General features: G+C 37.3%; 1 protein-coding gene across 11 annotated transcripts in view; it reads left to right on the forward strand.

Annotated features, from left to right (window-relative positions):
* Positions 1-20,436, forward strand: part of KIAA1217 (KIAA1217 ortholog) — a 591,389-nt gene that overhangs the window by 183,658 nt on the left and 387,295 nt on the right. For 3 of the 11 annotated variants that reach the window (XR_010090786.1, XR_010090787.1, XM_063452549.1), the window contains exon 1: positions 18,236-18,453. The exons of 3 other annotated variants lie outside the window; for them this stretch is intronic. The gene's annotated coding sequence lies outside the window, so the exon portion shown is untranslated. Of the gene's footprint in view, positions 1-18,235; positions 18,454-20,436 lie in introns of those variants that run through there. 5 more of the 11 variants (XM_063452540.1, XM_063452553.1, XM_063452541.1 and 2 more) reach the window with 2 other exon arrangements.

Below are 20,436 nucleotides of genomic sequence, written 5' to 3' on the forward strand. Positions count from 1 at the left end.
TGTATATTGATAGTGACTTAATACTCAGACTGTATAATACTGCCTATTTATATGTCTTACCTGGAATGGTAGAAGGTATTGTTAATCTAGAACATATTTTTAATTATCGCAAACACAGTTTTTGAGACTTCTATGGAAATTGTTGTCTTGTCGTTTTTTTGTATCATCTATGTGAAATAATAATGAAAAAAATGTTCTATAATTTTTTTTTTTTTTTTAAAGTAGTCATGATTTATTTTTAGTTAGCACTACCTTCATGTCTAAGAATGACGGAAAGTGCTTCTAAGAGCAATACTCCACAGTGGACAATGGTTGATTCATTCCTTTCCCAGATGCAGGATCTAGAATTCTGATACAGCTACAATTATGCAGCACAGTACAGAACATCGGACATTGGCACTGCTGGTGATTTCACAAGCATGTTGAATAGCTTCACTTAAATCCTTCATCTAAAGGAGGCCGTCATGCGTGCGTTTGTTGAAGACAGATCTGCTTCAAAACGCGGAGAATATAAAAGATGAATGTGTCATATGGAACCAATGCAGATAAAATGCTGGAGAGATCATTTGAAATATGCCATACGGATTAGCTGTTCTGAACACTAATTATTCAATGTGGTTTAAGTTAGATTAGAGGATATGGCTACCGGGAACAAAGGGCACTTCACAAGAGACTTTCCACTTCTTCCAGGCTTTACCTGAGAGGAAAGTTACAGACTCTCTGTTAAAAATAATAAAATAACCACAATTAATTCTTTACATTCCTGTACAAATGCATCAGCTGCTTGCGGTCTTTTCAGAGACAAGTCAATGCTTGTATACATCACCAGAAACAGAATTCTGTGTGTATATACTGTATACATGCAAATATATATATATATATAAACATTAACCCAATCATGGAATGATATCTCATATTATACAGCTCATTGTTGCTCTATGATGCCTGATACCTTATGGTTATTGTTAGAGTTAGGTTAGGTAGATCAAACATAGGACAGTGTAGGCGACTTTCTGCACTCCAGATGTTGTGGACCACATCTCCCATAATGCTCTTATGGTCAGATTGCTTTAGGGAAGATGTAGTCCACAAACATCTGTAGTGCGGAAGGTTGCCTACCCCCGAGAGCTACAGCTGGAAGTTAATCAGGATTATTAGCTAAACTTTGGGTTGTAGCAAACTAAAATCTGATTTGCGGAAATAAGGCAATAACCACAAAACTGTGACTCTAATGGGTTTGGGGAATTTTTGCAGATTTTCGTATTTTCTTTCTCGCATTTCGCCATTCAGATTTTATTTTGCTGTCATTCAGAATTTACCGAATGGACTGTTTACTGAATTAGATTGTTCCAATCCTATTGCATAGAACGCAGAAACAAATACATTAAGTAAGATAGGTCTGTATAATATCGTTTTTTTTTATCTCTGAATATCAGTCACTGCTTGAAATTGTTGATCTGTCTGCATTTAGTGTGCTATGTATTCTATATTTCAAATAAAATATTAGTCTAGTGCAGGGATAGGCAACCTTCGGCTCTCCAGATGTTGTGGACTACATCCCCCATAATGCTCTTACACACATAATGCTGGCAAAGCATCATGGGAGGTGTAGTCCAAAACATCTGCAGAGCCGAAGGTTACCTATGCCTGGTCTAGTGGAAGCACCAAGTAATGAAGTGAAGGGGTTAAAATGCATTAGAAGCCTCTGAAAAACTGTACGACTGCATTATTTAATGAACGGATTTTGGGTTTGCACTGCTACAAAGCTAAGCAATGCAATTTCAAGCAACCTTTCAAGTGGCCAACTGTTAAGTAAAGGCAAGAAATATCTCTTTCTTTACCAAGTGAAGTTAAAGTTTGGCAACAAAACTAACTGATATTGAATGTACTAGTAGTTTGTCAAATACACTGATTGACTTTTAAAATGGAACAGAAAAGCAACTGTACCTTGGTTTAATCAGGTTATCAATAAGTAGTGATTTAATTTCTAAAACTAAGTATGACCTATGTGGGTATAGTTATAGTTTAAAAAAATATATAAATAAATAAATGGGATTAAATGTTATTATACAGAACAACAAAAGGTGGAGCTTTGTTTTTTAAAACAAAATTCTCAAATATGCGACTTTTTATTCCGAAATTGTCAACTTTTGAATACCACAATGACAGATAATTGTAAGTAAATAAAATTATCTTAAATGTTCTAGTGTTCTTATACGTAATCGGGGAAAAATAACAAACTAATAATCAGATCTCCTTTCTATTATCGGTGAGTCTCCACCACTATTCTCTGAAAAACTATTTTCTACAAACCCCCTAATGTTTCAGTGATGGTGTTTATTTGCTAAGCCCAGAATTGTAAAAAATTGACAATGGAATTGCATTATTAAATCTAAAATAGCAAAACTGTAAGAATTCTTCAACTCACATATTTTTCTACCTTTGTAATGTTCTTGCCAATTCTTCAAAATGCCCATTTAGTGATTTTTTTATTTTTTATTATTTTTATAAAGCCTACTCTGGAAAAGGTCAAATTGAAGCTAAAAATTCTTAAACATCTAAAACATCTAATAGAGCACACCTGTATAATTGTTTTTATTGGTAGTTGAAAGAGTGTTTGACCTTGTATGTAAAAAGGACACATGTTCTGGTTAAGTAATACATTGTATGCCAAGGGCAATGTTCCTTGGCAGTTTATACAGACACTGACAGTCAGTTACGATATATGCTGGGATGTCCAGCGTTTATTTCTTCAATTTCGCTCACAGCTTATCTTATTGTCATTTATAGATTCTATCTTAAAAACACCATGTACTGAGTCCCAATAGGTCCATTCAATGTCACAACAAGTATATATTTTTATAGTATTTTGTGATAGGAGAATGTCTTGTTAAACCCCATAACTCACATGATGGGAATCTGTGCATGTCCTATCATAAGGATTATATAGAGATAGACTTTCTTCAGTATAATTAGAGAGTTAAAATATAATTATAATTATTTTATAAAATGTCAACATGTACCATTGCATTAAAAAACGGGTAATAAACCCCTCCCCCCCCCAAAAAAAAAACCAGATAAAATTATCTCAAATTTAGGCAGACAGTAATTAGGTGACGAGGGCATTGCTCCCATCAGCTTAGTTATAGGTCTCTGGGAATTAAAAATATGAACGTGACAGCATCATTGTCCCTCAGTAACAATGAAGAAATGTGTCTCCAATCAATTAATTTAAGCATTATAAAGATTAGACATTTAGAAACCATTTATGTTTCAAAATAAAGTTTTTTACTCTGACATTAAACTGGAGTGTAGTGAGTTCAAATCAAATTGACAAAATTCAGGCTAAAATAACTGATCTGCTAAAATTCTCTAACTCCGCTACAGCCAAAGCTCAGCTATTGTAGCATGGATGTTCCATTCATTTCACTATAAGTTTAATGAATAAGACTGTAAATGTCTCAGTGACACAGTGTGCAGCTGACATCATACAGCACTCCACAAACTGAGACATACCACATAAAAAGAATGATACCCTCCTCGTATACCACTTCTCTATAAATCATTTCAGAGACTTAATAAGTCCCATAACTTCTTCCCTATGGAATGTGCCAGTAAACTTGATTTGTATGGGCGACAATGATACAGAGAAAGATGGTTAAAGCCAGTGTGGGCAACACAGAGAGGGAAGGGGGGGGGGGGGAAGCGTGAAGAAGAAAGGAGTGATGAAAGAAGAGAGAAAGAGAGAAAGAGCTAAACAGCGAGACGTTAATGAGATGTTTCTCATTAATACCAGATTCGTATGAATTCTGGCAGTCAGTGGCAATTAGCAGAGAAGGAACAGCTAAACGAGCTCGAACATTTTATTGTATATAGTAAATACTGTATAGAGGAATTTAGTCTGCAAATCATAGTTATTTCTATTCCTTTCTTTATATTAATAAAATAATAAATCACAGGCCTTAGAAACACTTGGTTAATAATAGATATCCCAATTTCAGATTAGGCTAATTCATTTTGTCCCCATCATTTTGTTTTATCTCTCTATAAAAACAGTATGACTTTGTACCCCTTCCTACTCATATCTTCTTGGTCTGTCTGCGCCTTTTAAAAGTCATGCCGATTCCAGATTTATCCTCCTAATTAAGCATGTTTCATCTGCCACTCATGTGATGACCCATTAACTGCCCTCAACATTCTCTATTATCCCAGTACATCTAATGCAGTATTTTCAGTTTTAAATATATCCATATTCTAAATGTGTCCTCCTTTAAATAATTAAATATATAGATTCTCAAATATGTTAGACCAGGGGTCAGCAACCTATGGCACGTATGCCATGCATGACACTCAAGGTGCCTTTGCACAGCATTCAAGGCTGCCAGAGTCAAACAGGTTCTGGCCTATCAGGATTCCCAGTGTGACTTTAGCTATCTGATAGTACAAACCAAGCGGTGATTGCAGTTGGTGAGGGACAATACTCAATTGCAGCACTTAGATGAAGTGATCTCAGATCACTTCCTCCCCGCACTTGTAAACAGGAATCCACATTGAAGTAGAGCAGCCCATGACAATGACAGTTATCGCAGCTCCTTCCCTTGACCGGTACCTGGCAGCCCTGTCCCCACTAGATACCAGGAAAGCCACCCACACTGCTAGATATACACAGAAAGGCAGAATAAGCTTCCCCCTCATGCAAATAATACAAACAGCTTACACAGAAACACAACATCACTGACAATCCACATGCTTGCATACAACCCCATAAGCAGCCTCTCACATGCAATACCACAAGCAGCTCAACATATACACACCAAACACACAATATCATCCAGACACGCAATTTCACAAGCAGCCCCAATACACTGCCCATGTTCATAGGTATCATAATCAATACCAGAAACTACTTGTGAACGTATACAGCACAACAGCGCACATACGCACAAACTAGGACTAAAGTTATGAGTAGGTATCTGGCTGGTGTTGAGGCTAGGGTTAAGAGTAAGGGTTTGGTTAGAGCTAAGGTTCAGAATAGCAATACGATTAGGGTTAAGGTTAGCGTAAGAGCTGGGGTTAGACCTAAGATAGTGTTAGGGGTTGTGTTAGGGCTACAGTTAGGACTAAGTTTAGTGCTTTTGTTAGTTATAGCTAAGGTTTGAGTTAGGGTTTGGCATCAGATTAGGGCTATGGTTAGGTTCTGATTAAGGCTAAAGTTAGTGTTACTGCTAGGGTAACAGTAAGGGTTAGTCATAGGTTTAGGATAAGGGTTGAAGTTAAGGGTTAAATCTTGGTTCAGAGCTAAAGTTATACAGCTAGGGTTAAGGATTGGGTTAGGCTAGAAATAGTGTTAGGTTTAGGGCTAGGGTTACATCTAGAGAGGATAATAGGGTTAGGGTTATAGGTAGGGTTAGCCTTATGGCCAATTTACCCAGTTATTCACAGTTTTATTTGACAAATGTTGTTCCACAGAAGAGGTAGAGCTAAAATGTTGGCTACCTATGTTGTATTGTTCCAAATGACCTGTGTTATATAGACCAAGAGCACATCATTAATATTATTAATAATTATGTTATAACTAAAGGGATTTGAGGTGGTAGCTAGTTACATAGTTGACAAAGGTTAAACCTGTTCAACCTACAAAATGTTTAACTTTAAAGCCCATTCTTCTATGCAGTTGATCCAAAAGAATGCAAAAAACACATTGTCGACATTTACAATTATGCAACAAAAATAAAAAAAAAATCACTTTTGGCTCCATAATGGAAATCAGATTTCTCCTTATATCAACAACTAGTGATGTCCCGAACAGTTCGCCGGGAACTGTTCGCCAGCGAACATAGCTTGTTCGTGACGAACGCAGCGGGTGAACATATGCGATGTTCGGTCCGCCCCCTATTCGTCATGGAGGTGGGAGGGACTGGGAGGGAGGGTCTGCTGCTGATTGGCTGGAATGTGTCTGCTGACTGTGAGGTACAGGGTCAAAGTTTACTCAATGATGACGAATAGGGGGCCGACCGCATATGTTCGCCACGAACAAGCTATGTTCGCCGGCGAACAGTTCCTGGCGAACTGTTCGGGACATCACTATCAACAACCTGTTTACATACATATCAATTATATCCTCTAATATTATGTTTATGCTAAAAAGCATCTGCATCTTTTTTTTTAAACAATATCTATAGAATGTGATAAGACAACTTCTCCTTCAAATTTTTATTATCATTACTGTAAAGAACCTTCTACTCTGCTGTATGCAAAAATGCCTTTCTTTCAGTCTCAATGGGTGACCTCTTGTCTGTTGTAAGTTCCTGCTAATGAACAGGTTTGCACATAGGGGTTTGTACTGATCCTGTATATATCTGTATAGTGCTATCATATCACATCTGAAGCACCTTTTTCTTAAAGAAACAAATTCAGTTTTTCTAGCTTTTCCTCTTAACTAATGTTTCCCATCCCTCTTACTAATTTTGTAGCTCGACTCTGCACTTTTTTTTAGGTCTGTAATATCCTTCTTTAAAACTTACCATTACCATTGATGTGTAAAGAGGCAAAATTAAATTTTGATCACGTGAATCAATACCACTTTTTAAACACAAAGGCACCTTACTAGCCTCTGCAAAGGCAGACCAGTATTGCATACTGTTGCCCAGCTTGTTATCGAAAATTGTTCACAAGTTCTTTACATTTAATGTTATCCCTAACTCAACCCCATTTAATAAATAAGTGGCTTGTGGGTTCCTTATTCCAAAATGTATGACTTTACAGTTATCTGTATTAAATCTCATCAGTAGACATGTGCAATTCGTTTCGGCCCGAATATGAATTCGGATGAATTTCCGAAGCACAGTATAGCCTAAGCCAGGCACAGGCAACCTTCGGCACTCCAGATGTTGTGGACTACATCCCCCATAATGCTCTTACACCCATAATGCTGGCAAAGCATCATGGAAGGTGTAGTCCAAAACATCTGGAGTGCCGAAGGGCCTATGCCTGGCCTAAGCACTAATATACTTACCAAGTGAAAGAAGAAGAATGTTACATTGTAAACAATTTTAAATAAAAAGTATACAAACTTACAACAATCAAGTAACATACATTCATATAAAATGTAAGTTACTTGGCCAGTCAATGACAGGAATGAATAAGTAGATAACTCCCTAATCCCCACGGTATTAGAGAGCTATCTACTAAAAGGCTGAAAGACCTAAATTAGTCTTTCAGCCAAATTTACTAATACTAAGTAAAGGCAGCCTGTGGCTGCTCGCTGTAAAAAAATAAAAAAAATAAGGTCCCTAATGTGAAATAATGGGGGGGGGGGCAATTGTCCTCCCCCTGGGCCCCACCCCTAAACGGTGGGTGGGGGCCCTAAATTATAATAAGGGGGACCTAATGTTTACAATTATTACAATTTAGGGCCCCCACCCGCCGCTCAGGGGTGGGGACCAGGGGGAGGACATTAGGTCCCCCCCTTATTAGTATTTAGGGCCCCCACCCTCCGCTCAGGGGTGGGGGCCAGGCGGGAGGTCATTAGGTCCCCCCCCCTTATTCTTGTTTATGCCCCCACCCGCCGCTCAGGGGTGGGGACCAGGGGGAGGACATTAGGTCCCCCCCTTATTAGTATTTAGGGCCCCCACCCGCCGCTCAGGGGTGGGGGCCAGGGGGAGGACATTAGGTCCCCCCCCTTATTAGTATTTAGGGCCCCCACCCGCCGCTCAGGGGTGGGGGCCGGGGGGGCACTATTTATTTTTTTTCAAAACAGTGAGCAGTCACATGCTGCTCACTGTTTACTAGACATGCCCCTACTCGCGGTATTTTTACTTAGTATTAGTAAATTTGGCTGAAAGACCAATTTAGGTCTTTCAGCCTTTTGGTAGAAAACTCCCTAATACCGTGGGAATCAGGGAGTTATCTACCAAGCGGCTGCAAGAGAAGTTCCAAAGTGCCGAAGTCCCGAAATTGCCAAATTTCCAAACTGTCGAAGTGCTGAAGTTCTGAAGTGCTGAAGTGCCGAAGTTCCGAAGTTGCCGAAGTTCCGAAGTCTTGAAGTGCCGAATTGCCGAAGTCCCGAATTGCGAAAATCCAAAATTTCGGAATGCCGAACCGAACCAAAAATGTTCCCCATGCACATGCCTACTCATCAGCAAACACAGACAAATGACTTTCAATGTCCACTTCAATATCATTTATAAACAGATTAAAGAAAGTGGACCCAGGACAGGATCCGGAGGCACTGCACTTACCACTTTTGTCCAATTCGAACATTTTCCATTTATGAAAGAACAAGAATGGAGAAATTAAGAAAAATGGCCAGGATACTAACAGTACTAGGGAAATATGATTATGAGATGGGGACTCAGATAAAACCATGCCTGACTCTACCATATTGAAATTCTGACCCTGTGCACGGTCTTCCAACAGGTTGTATGTACAGATTCACATATGAGTTTAACTAAGACCTACAACTTAAACAAGCCGATGGGTCAAGGGTCATACAAGGTCTGTAACATCTGGGATCTTCATCCTTATATTGTCTATAGTTAGTGTACACAATTGAATACCCTTGTTGTTTTACAGAGTGAAGGGATATAGACTTAGCGGCATACCTAAACATTATAAGTCCTTTTACTATAGTCATACTGTCCGAGGTTTGGGTAGATTCATGATTGTTACTATAATTTCCATGTTATCAGTGCATCTGCATGGAAAGGGATAAGGATGCCAGAAAGAGCCCAAGTTTTTGCCATACGGCTTCTAAACAGATTGTCAGAACACCCAGAGACAGTGCACACAGACTTATAACACTACAACCACTACAATGAGCTGTCATGGTTATTTTGCATAGAACGCACCTTTAAATCTTATAAAATATTATATGTTTATGGAAAAGTGGAAAAGATCAATTTTTAAGTAACTTTGAGTCTGGTATGTGCAGCATTTGTAAAATACAGTTACTCTTGCCAAGCCACAAGCATTATATCATTTATTGGGTAAAGTCCGCAGACCATGCCAGGATGCTTCAAAATATATAACCTGAAGCTTGTTCCTTCTGCAGACAGACGAGTGATAATATTTAAACAGCTGTCCGGCAGACCAGTTGACACAAAGTTTTTCATTCCAAGGTTGAATGTGCACAGAAATTTAAACGCAGCATCTCAAGACTATTAAAGCTGCATTCAGGCTTATTGCATATGGCTTGCGCATGTATCGACGTGTTCATTTTTATTAGGTATTAGCTAGATAACGTTTTAATATTCCTTTGCTACACATGGTGTACAGAACAACAGCAAGTATATTTTGTTGTAGGGGAAATTTTTTTTTTTTTTTCATTTTGTAACGCTAACAAAATCTAATTTCCTTTGCAAAAATATAAATGCCAGGTTTGTATTTTTTTCTATATATATTTTAGTGACATAGTATCGTTGTATGTGAGAATCCATTTAAATTTGGTAACCGACTATATTGTGGATTTTATTGGGCTCGAGCGATTTTAAACTATTTAAATTATTTGTATGTAGATTTATTTATTTGTTTCTAAAATATTTTACCAGGAAGACTACATTAAAATTTCTCTCATTTTCAAGTATGTCCTGGGTATATATATGCTCCTGATAAATGCCTTCTTTTTAAAAAAAAAAAAATCCATTATTTTTTATACAGCAAAAAAATAAAAATAAAAAGAGGAAGGCAATCATCTGCAATCTCAGCCTCATTTTTGACATTTGGATTTAATTCCCTCAAATTAGTTTAGTTTAGTGAATAATTCTGAAATGTTGCGTGCTTTAGAAATCAAAAGCATTATTGTAGAAGGAAATGAAACAGAATCATTCAGGAACGTTAGGAAGGTGAAATGAAAAGTAAGATAATATTTGGGGTAAGGAATATATTATATTCTTTTGAATAAAACTACCTATATCTTATATAAATAGTGAGTAATGCTATATATATATATATATATATATATATACACAACTGCAATCGGGCCCAGTGAGATACCAAAAATCTATATCACTGGGCCAGTGCAGGCTTGTATGGTGGGGGGATTGCCAGAAGAGTCTAGTTTGCACCTCTGCTGGGTGCAGACTGAGAGTATTCCTCCTGTGATGTCTAGTTATTCAGTAGGGCAATGCTATGATCCCATACAGTGCTGGGGCTCAGAAGAAGAGTATTCTCAATCTGCACCCAGTGGAGATGAAGACTAGAGTCCCTCACCACTGGGCCACCAAGGATTGTCAAGAATTCCTTTAAAAATAAAATCTGAAAATTGAAAGGGCCACCTTAACTGCCTGTTAGAGATCATTAACTGTCTTAGGTAGGAGAAGGTGAGGTTATGCGTTAGGTAGATGTTAGAGTGAAATATTGGGTGTCACTTACTCGTTGTGGGTGGGAGAAGTGGGATATTCAATGGATGGGGGTTATGTGTTACTCACAGGCTGGGAGAATTGTGATAATAATTAAATGAAGAAATTGGGAACGTGAATGGAGCAAATGGGTGACAGTAAATGTTGTATACACAATGGAATGAAATTTCGCCACAGGTAGATAATGTATTAACAGGGGTAAAAATACTAATTGATAAAAAAAAAATAAGATACACTCAGAAACTATCAAATGTTATAATGAAAATAAAAAGATAATAGGTAAATAAATAAAAAGGTGAAGAAAAAAGTTCAAAATTAGAGGTACAATAAATTACGACCTTATTTCCGTTGATTCTCTTGTGGTAAACTGAAGATTCTTGCTTATTCAGTCCGTTTTAACCATAAAAAAGAAGAGAGAAAAATAGTGTAGTATGTCAAAAACAGATTAAAAGTGTTATATAGAGCGTAATAGTCCTACTCACAAATTGCAGAGCTAGTACAAGCTCTGGTGTAATTCACATGTAGTGGTACTTTTCACAGATTGCTCAGAGTTCAGGTGTCCCAAAAAAGAGAGACAATGCAAAATAGTGCTCTCTGCATAAAATATGTTGAAAAATAACCAATAAAATGTCTAATACTCACATTTGGTTAAACAGGAACTACTGCTAAATTTTCAAGGCGTAACATTCTTTGGTGAGTTGTTCTCCAAAATTCTAGGTGACCAGGTTAAAATTAATAAATAAAGATAAAAAGAAAAGGATATATGGCACAGCAAAATAAAATGGCCAATTTTCCTTTAATAATACAACAGACTTTAAAACAAAGAGAACTTGTTTCACCAACACATGGCTTCTTCAAATGGTAATAAAATCTGATTTTGGACTTTTTTATTCACTTTTTTATTTATCTACTTATTATCTTTTTATTTTCCATAATTTTTAAATTTGATAGTTTCTGAGTGTATATTATTGTAGTTCATTTATCGGTATTTTTACCCCTATTATAACATTATCTAGCTGTGGTGCAACCTATTTCATTCCATTGTGTACACTCTTTTATTCTGAGGTTTTTGAGTGAGCCCCATAATTTAGGATTTGCTGCTTGTACTTACATATTTTCTAAATGATCCATTTGTTTGACTATTGACAATAAATGTCGACCTGGGATATTTTGGGAAAATACCAGGCTAGGTATGATATCCGTACTTTTGGGAAGGTGGTAGGGACATTACACTGCTATGATTTTTTCTGTATTGATTGTTTTTATTGTTGTATCATTAGAATCTGGTCCCTGAGGAAGTTCCCAACCACAGGAACGAAACACGTAGGACCTCTACTCTTTTGTTTTATTTTAGGTGGCTAATGTATATGGCCCCTTTTTTTACAATAAATTTATACATTTATACAACTTATACTCACCGGAGTCTCATTTTCACATTCGATCCGCTTGGATTACCAGTGGAGAGTGGAGGCATCTAGCCGCCCATCAATATCGGGGCATGCACCTTCTGAGCGCACTGCCTATTCTGATCTTGTGAGTGTATTATAATCACAGCGCATTACTATTCTGTTTACTGTATCACACTATGTATATTTTTTGTTCCTGATCTAGAGTTCACACAGCCGTATCTCAGACTCCTTTGTATATCTGTGTATGTTGTAAAAGGTCGGGAACTGGGTCATGACCTTGAGAGGCTGTTTTGGTTCAAAATTTCAGATAAGTATATTTGATTCTTATGCACTATATCCACCACATTTAAGTATATTTTGTGGCACCTCATTTATATTTTTCTTACATTAAACTGCTGTCTGATAAGCTGGAATTGTGGAAATAAAAATACTAATTAAGATGTTGTGTTTTGCTTTGGACCCAAGGCCAAGGTGTTTCTGGAATTTACCAACACCCTAGGATGCAAAGCAGAATTAACTATAAGGTGACCCAAGAAGGCCGACAAAGGCCCAGAAGTTAGACAGAGCCCCTGAAACAGGAATTTGCCCCTTCACCACTCCGATGTGAAGAATAAATGCAGGGGCTTTGGGGGGCAAACAGGTAACCTACCTACGGCTCTGTGGAATCTTAATCCTTCTCTGTCTGGATGTGAGTGAGCACCTGGGTGACTTTAGGTAACAGAAAACAACCAAGAATGTCCTCATTACTGTAACAGCCTATTAATGTTGTTACAATGTCTTTATGTGTATTTGCTCTGCACAACCTATATAATATTTCTTACATGCAACCAATTATAAGACTAACCGTTATAAACCCTCTTGTTTTTATCTCTAACGAAATAATTGTTTGGAAAGAGATGTACTAATTTGTTATTTCTTGATGTCTTTTTTTTCGCTGTATTCAAATGCGAAGCCAATAATTATTATAAAAGCTGGATGATATTATTTATTTTTTATTTTTTTCTTATTTAGCCTGAAGCTAACAACATATGGTGCAAAGTCGTCTTTATCGGTTTCCCAAAACACTCCCTGCTGCTTTACTTTTTTCTGTTTACAGTTGTTTGTGTCTGTTGATTTTTGCTGTTTGTCCTTGATTGAAATAGGCATTACCAGGGTCTGTGCTGTCAAGTAAGTCAGAATTATTTTCTAGTCTTCAGGAAAGGAACAGAAAGGATACCGAAAATATTTATGCACACTTTGTGCTTATCTTCATAAAATGCAACTATTGGTTAAAATCTCTGCGGCAAGTTGTCTTTGTATCTAACGTATCTTCTATACTTCGGAGTGGTTTGTGTATTCCTTAAATAAAAACAAATGTGTAATTTTTCACAATTGAATATATTAGTTTATCTATTCATTCTCTGTAGAACTGGTAAGGATCACATTTTTTAGAATATATAAGGCATCTCTCAAATAAATGACTGATAGGTTGAATATCCTGTTTTTGGTGTTTGTAAGAAACTAGCAGCCCTTTTTGAAAATGCATTTTTATGACAAGTGCTGGAATTCTACAGATCATTCCTAGCTCTTAGTCTATCATGATTATCATGATTATTCCCTCCCTACTTCTCCTCCTGTCTAACTGTTTGATTACAGTACTATATTTCCATAGGTAAAATACACTATGGGTGGAGTCATATCTTTTTCAGTCTCTCTGCAGAACCCAAGAAGAGAGATATGTTTGCTCATTGAGTGAAGATTGCAGCATAATTATCACAAATAATAAATGCAGCGGAGCGCAAATTTAAGGGGAAAAGAATAGATATGTGTCATACCTCGGGCTGCCTCGCATTTAGTCTGGCCAGAATGGCCAATGTTTCCTGTGCAGAGCATAGTCTGCACTACCTCACTTCTGCGAGGCTGCCAGATTGCTATAGCAACCTCGCGCCACGTACAGGAGTCCTTATAAAATACAAGACCCTGTAGGTTTTGGTTTAAATAAGGTTAGATTAGCTTTTATTGGGCTCTTCATCTACTCTTCACTAGTAACACCCCTATGTTTGTATTGCTGCAGGGTGATGATGCTGTCCAATGGTATTTTGGTTGTCCCTTTTTATACTCCCTTCTTTCTGTGGATCCTTACCCTGTCGTGATTTATTCTAGCCCAAGAGTACATACTGAACAGTTGTAGTTTTCTTGTTTCTGACCTGGCCTTGTTTTGACTATTGTGATTTTCACTATCCCTGACCTCGGCATGTTATTTCGTATTTTGAGTACCTCTGGCATCCTTGGCTTTATTTTCAAGCTGTATTTACGCCCATCTTGGGCACATGTTTAGCTCGGCCATTCTAACGTCCGGTATACGTATCTCCCTCTGTCTTTTACTTCATTTAGGCTACTGTTTCTTTATACTCTGTGTGAAGGGGTTACCCAATCTTGATAATATGGTAGAATATATGTAAAACATTAACCAAACTTTGGTGAGCCTTACGTTAGAAGGTATGTGCGGAATGAGACGAGTTAGAGGAAGAAATAAATATAACACAGAGGTAAAAGAGAATCTTAGTAGTAAAGAGAAGATAGACGAGAATGACAATATTGATGTGCTTTAAAACACATCACCCCTTTCTAAAAGCCGGCTTCCCATCCAGGCCCCCAGAGTTTACAGTTCAAACAGAATGAGATAACGTGTGAGTGGATTTGCCTAAATTGCTCTTGATGTTTGAAATAGTGAGATAATACTGTAGACAGTAAAGGTTACTTAATCTTATATGGTCTAATTATCAAAGTTTCTAAAAAGCCTTTCTGTTAGATAAGGGCGCTATGAATGAGTGCAAGCGATTAAAAGAGCAATCTGGCGATGCTGAAAAGACAGACTGCGATTTCAGTATTCATGTTAATGTGCCGCTCTATTCTGTATAACTGTCTCAGCCCCTTGTAGTTGTAATGTTGCAATTTGTTTTTAAATAGTTTAACAAAACATGGGGATCCCCTTGTGGGTCTACAACTTGGACCAGGGCCTGTTCTAGTGCCCTATCTCCGGGAAGGGCATAGCTTTTTAAAAAGGAAACAGAAAAAAATGTAAGTTCTAGAAATAGTATTATATCATTTGTTTCGTTGTTAAATAGCTGGTTACAGATTCCTTCTTTACAGAGTTGCTGCTGTTTACACACACTAGACTCGTCACAAGTACTGTACACTCCTTAATTCGCGCACACCACTAAAACACAGACATTCCACATAAATACACCCCTGCAATCACAAATGAAACAAATACGGTAACGGCACTTAGATACACTTGAGCACACAATTACTATTACTATTTTACACTTTTTTATTTTTAGACTATTTTATTTACTTTTCTGATATCCCAATCTTCGTTTTGTTTGATTAGCCAAGTGGTAGGTCAGGGGCTCAGATTTTGGCATCAAGAGTGCCCTGTTTTTGTAAAAAAAAAAAAAAAAAAAAAAAAAGACACTGCTTATAGTACTGTCTTAAATGTTGTCTATAAACGTTATCCTGTTATTTATATTTTACTCTGCTAATTTAGAAAAAATAAACAAATACAACATTGAAACTAACTGAAATAATCCAGATAATTGACAGTACCTATGTAAGGCATTTTTAAAAATGTATATTACCAATTGCATAGTTATTATGAATAATATGCTGAAAAACTTTAGTTGTAACTAAAAAGCAATCTATGTACTTACATGTACTTTGACTGGAATAAAAATGTCCATGTTGGCGATGGTTAACCATTGGTTGGCATCGTTTCTTTCTAAGTGCTACCCTATGCCCTCCCCAGGCCTGACTCCATAATATACCTCCCATGCAGTGAGGGGGATGATGCCACAAAAGGTGGATAGCGCTGCAGGAAGAACTTGGCCTCTGCACTGAATTACCAATGCATTTTCTCTTTTTGTCTTTAAGGGGAGAGCTGTATCAGCAAGGCTTACTATGTTTTATCATAACATTGTTTTTCAGTTGGAGTAACCCGTGAATCCCTAATTCCTAAGCATCAATGCATCATAATAGTTTGAGAATGAAAGTGAAACTGTTGCCACTGAGATTTTAGTGCAACCCGATAGCCGTAATTTAATTTCTTAAAATATCTAATAGTTTTAATATTGAGTTGTAAGGCATGCCGGCCATTCTACATAAATTTAATTAACTATTGAAGTGTCATATGTCTGGGGAACGTTAGCACAATCTAATAGCTAAGTGTTAGCCACAGTCTGTGCTATGTTTGCTAATCTTCAGGCAAAGTATGTAAATAAGTTAACTCTTGGAACTCCTACTTTAACTAATGGAAAAAATGCAAAATGCCCATTCGCATTTGTCCTTTCGATCCCTGAACATGCACACGTGTGTAGTGACATCATGGCGAGGTGATATCACGAAGCACAGTGAAGGTAAGTACATTGTTTACTTACCTCTCCAGTGTTATTCACCCCAATGGAGGCTGCAATATCGCATTTACTGGGGTGAAGGAACAAGGAAGTGTTACTTATCTTTAAGTGACTGTTTCTCTTTGATGAATGCAAGAGTGTGTACATGCGCATTGTGTTTTTCTCTGTAGATCCCTGAGTGTGCATGTGCAATCCCAGGTCATTATGGGAGGGAACTTGAACTGAACACAAACATATGTTTTATAACACTTCAGTGACATTTAATGAGGCTAGGGAAAGAGGAGCTGTCACTTCAGACAATTTAGGGTTATTAAGTAAAGTGAGAATTTAAAGGGACACTATAGGCACCAAGGCCATTCAAGTATTCTGGGTGCAGTGTCCTTGTCCCTTTAAACCAGCAATGGAAACACTGCCGTTTTTGTAAAAAAGAGCACTGTGTACATTGAAAGGTTAAGATTGCCCCTAGTGACTGTCATCCAAAAAGCCGCTAGAGGAGTTTTCTTTCAGAGAGTTAATCTCCTTGAAACAACATTGGATGCCCGCTTTGCGTGAGGCTGTCCAGCGTCTTCAAAATCCCCAAAGGAAAGCATTGATTCAACGCTTTGTTCCAATGGTGAAGGTCTAACACTTTCTGTGCATGCGCATTAGGTTCCTGGATTTCTGTTATGTTGCGGGAGAAGGAGCCTGATCTAACATTGAGAGACCTTGGCGCTAGAGTCAGCTGAGTGAAAGAAAAGATTTGTAACCATTTTATGTCCGGCGGGGAGGAGAGGGAAATGGAGGCAGATGGATACTATAGTGGTAGGAATATAGTTGTGTAGTCCTAACAGTGTAGTGTTACTTTAATGATGATTCAATGTGAATTTCAAATTTAAGGTCAAAAACTCGAACTGGAAAAATTCTCCACGTCAGCTACACTGGTCTTAAATCTGAAATTCTCTTCAAATTCAGTGGCCTGAAACTGAACAAAAGTTCAGTACAAACAAAACTAAAATGAAAATAAATTTTCTACCAAGTTAACAAGTGCTTAAATGGTGGCACTATAACATTCTATTTTTTATTTATTTTACCGTTTTTATTGGTTCTTCTATTCTAACAGAGCCGCATCTTTGAAACAGATGTTTTATTTGAAATTGCAATATTTCTGCCTCACATGCGAGCTTCATCAAAATAATCCACTACAACTACTCTAACAAAATGCTAATTTAAATATATATGTGACTCATCTACACAAACAACCTGTAATTTATTTACCAAACAAGTAACTGGAGAATTGCCAAGGGAACGGAACATTTTACACCAAAAACTGTTAGTCTTGGCAAATTAAACAGTCCTTCTAAATACTATAATTTTAGACACCTTTTTTAATGGTGACATTTTGGATTGATATCAACAAAATGTTTGGCTTTTTTTTCCTGGCATACACACCCCTTCAAATAAAAAAAAGAATCTTTTAAAGACATCTGTAATATTAACCAGAAATATATCTTGGCATGAAAATAGCATCAATAAAACAGTTGGAGATTGCACTAAATTCCTTTGTCAGTAAATGTACACATTTGTGCTGTGTTGGACAAGTTTACCTGGGTAGGTGGGGCATTGGGGGGAATTCTTGCTGTGGTGTGATAAGGACCAGTTACTAGTCTGAGCCTGCCAGCAGCCTTTTCATGCAGTTACTGACAAACACACACACATACTCACACACACACAATCACAGCAGCCAACCGCAGCATCTGCTGTACCCCAGCACTTTGTAAATCTAGCACTGCAGAGGAGTCACTCCTATGACTGATCCAGAGGAACACATTCCACAATCCACAGGTCTGACAAAGTCCCTGTCTGACTGCCAGCTTCCTGGAGCTTCAAACTGATTAAACGTCCCCCCCAGCCCTTGGCTTTTTCAGCTCAAGGTGGAGAAATTCCCAGCTCCTTTCTACAGCTCTGCAACTATGGGAAACTGATTAGGCTTTAACAATTGTCCTTTTCTTGCTTTTAGATACATTTGTAAATATTACGATTTTTATTTTATTTTTGGCTACATTTTTACAATTGAGAGAATGTCCAAGCCTTCTCGGTTGGCTAGGCCCCTGTCAGCTAATGTGGCATCTAAGCTTCCTACAAATAGAAAAGAAGATTTTAGTAGCAGATCAAAAAAAATCAGCTTAGGAGACAAGATCCTGAGAGCAGGCAGTGAGGGGAACTTGCTTATTAAACAGCAGCAGAGACTGCAGGAAGAACAGCAGGTGCAAAAAACGCAGAGATCCACTAAAGAAACTGGACCCAGATCATCAAAAGGTACTGTCTATTCCTTAACCCTTTCTGTGCCAGCCAGCGAGTCGTTAAATGTTTTGCTTTTTAAATATTAAATATAATTTGCACAGGGTACACTACATTCCTTTTTCTTTTCCAAGTTAAACATGTTTGTTCTTTTATATCGGACATTCCAGATTTTCTAAACTTGTCTTGCTCTGACCTAGCAGTGTTTGCTGTAAGACTGTCTGATTGCAAGCTTTAAAGTCCTACAGATAAGTTATAGACTGTAAGCTCGTTTGAGCAGGGTCCTCTTCAACCTATCGTTCCTGTAAGTTTTCTTGTAATCGTCCTATTTATAGTTAAATCCCCCCTCTCATAATATTGTGAAGCGCTGCGGAATCTGTTGGCGCTATATAAATGGCAATCATAATAATAGTAATGGGTAAGGTTGGCACTCCAGTTATTGTGGACTTCATTTTCAATCATGGCAGAGTATCATGGGACTGGTAGTTTGCAAATACTGGAGTGTTTAAGATTTTAAGATCTCTATTATATAGGCTGTGTATTCATTTTTCAGTCTGTTGGCATGTAGTTCATTATAGGGGATCTTGCTAATTTTATACGCCCCTGTCATGCAATGGTTAATTGTATTATTACAGTTCTTGTGCATTGAATCTGCATGTTATTTGAATTTAAAGAATACACAGAATAATTCTTTGAATAGTATTCCTGCGTATAGATGTACTGAATACAGCAGTGATCAGAGCTGTTTGTTGATGTAAATCTGTATTTGTACAGCACTGCAGAACATGTTGGTGATTTAGATATATTACATCCTGTGCAGATACAGTTTGCCTGGTCTATTCAATATACATGCCTGTCTATGTGATTTGACACTTGTGACTATCTATCCGTCAAACTGTGACTTGCTGTGAATTGCAACTTCTGAATTGTATTTAGATCTGAAAAAGTAACTGAAATTGGTATATTTTTGAATTCTGTTTTACTATAAATGTTTTAATTTTACCACAACTCACTTTTTACCAAACTCCTAAATGTATTTTTTATCATGTATCTTTTTTATATTTATTTTGTAAGCAAAATTATATTTTAAATCCGCATACCGTATAAAAAATACCATGTGAGGAAATGTCCCGGGATCAGTTAGAGTGAAAAGGAACCAGCACTACATTTAAAGAAGTTTGTATCTGGTAGATGTGTTACTCACACAAAGTAAACGCTGTAGGCAATTTTTCATTTTACTGAATAAAAGGGCTTAGAAAGGTCATCTGCCGAGGAGTGGAGGCTAAACTACTTTAATTTTATAGCCAGGGGCAGTGAAGTGCTGACAAATCTTTTGTGGGAATTCATTCCCCAAAAAGGGAATTGTGGCAAATTTGCTAAGGGATTGCAAATTGTAGGCCAAAATAATCAAACCGTAACAAAATACAACTCATCTGTTTTTCCAGGTCAGCTACTTTGGCCTGAAAGTGTCTTGCCAATTCACTGAATTAGCGGATAATCCTCAGTGGTGTTTGTGTACAAAATACAAATAGTGTTTGAGGATTGTTCTATCTCACCGTCTAACCTTGGTTCCGGACAGGAAGAATTAATTAAATGTCAGATTTCGTGGGATGCAAGTCCTGTACTGTGACTTGCAGTAACCATGTACCAAAAGTCATGATAAATTAAAAAGAACTTAATTTTGGTTCAGCAAGTTATAGTGCAGTACATTTGGGGCATCCTAAGCAATTCAACAGAGCCACGCAAACTAATGGAAAAGCAATCTTTAATTTAGAATTTAAAGAAAATACTAGCGATGACGATTGTGTAGAAACATGCATATAAGTATGAAATACTTTTAAATGGAAATGTTTGGTTGGAGAAGATTTGCACTCACGGTTTGCACATACCGTCCAGTTTAAATGTTTTAAGAAAACCAATGATTGTTTAATTGGTTGACTAATTGCCACAGTAGTTAAATCATACCTACAGGCGGTTTTATTTCCACTGGGCTGGTCCTGA

The sequence above is a fragment of the Pelobates fuscus genome, chromosome 4 (assembly GCF_036172605.1).
Source record: "Pelobates fuscus isolate aPelFus1 chromosome 4, aPelFus1.pri, whole genome shotgun sequence".
NCBI lineage: Eukaryota > Metazoa > Chordata > Amphibia > Anura > Pelobatidae > Pelobates > Pelobates fuscus.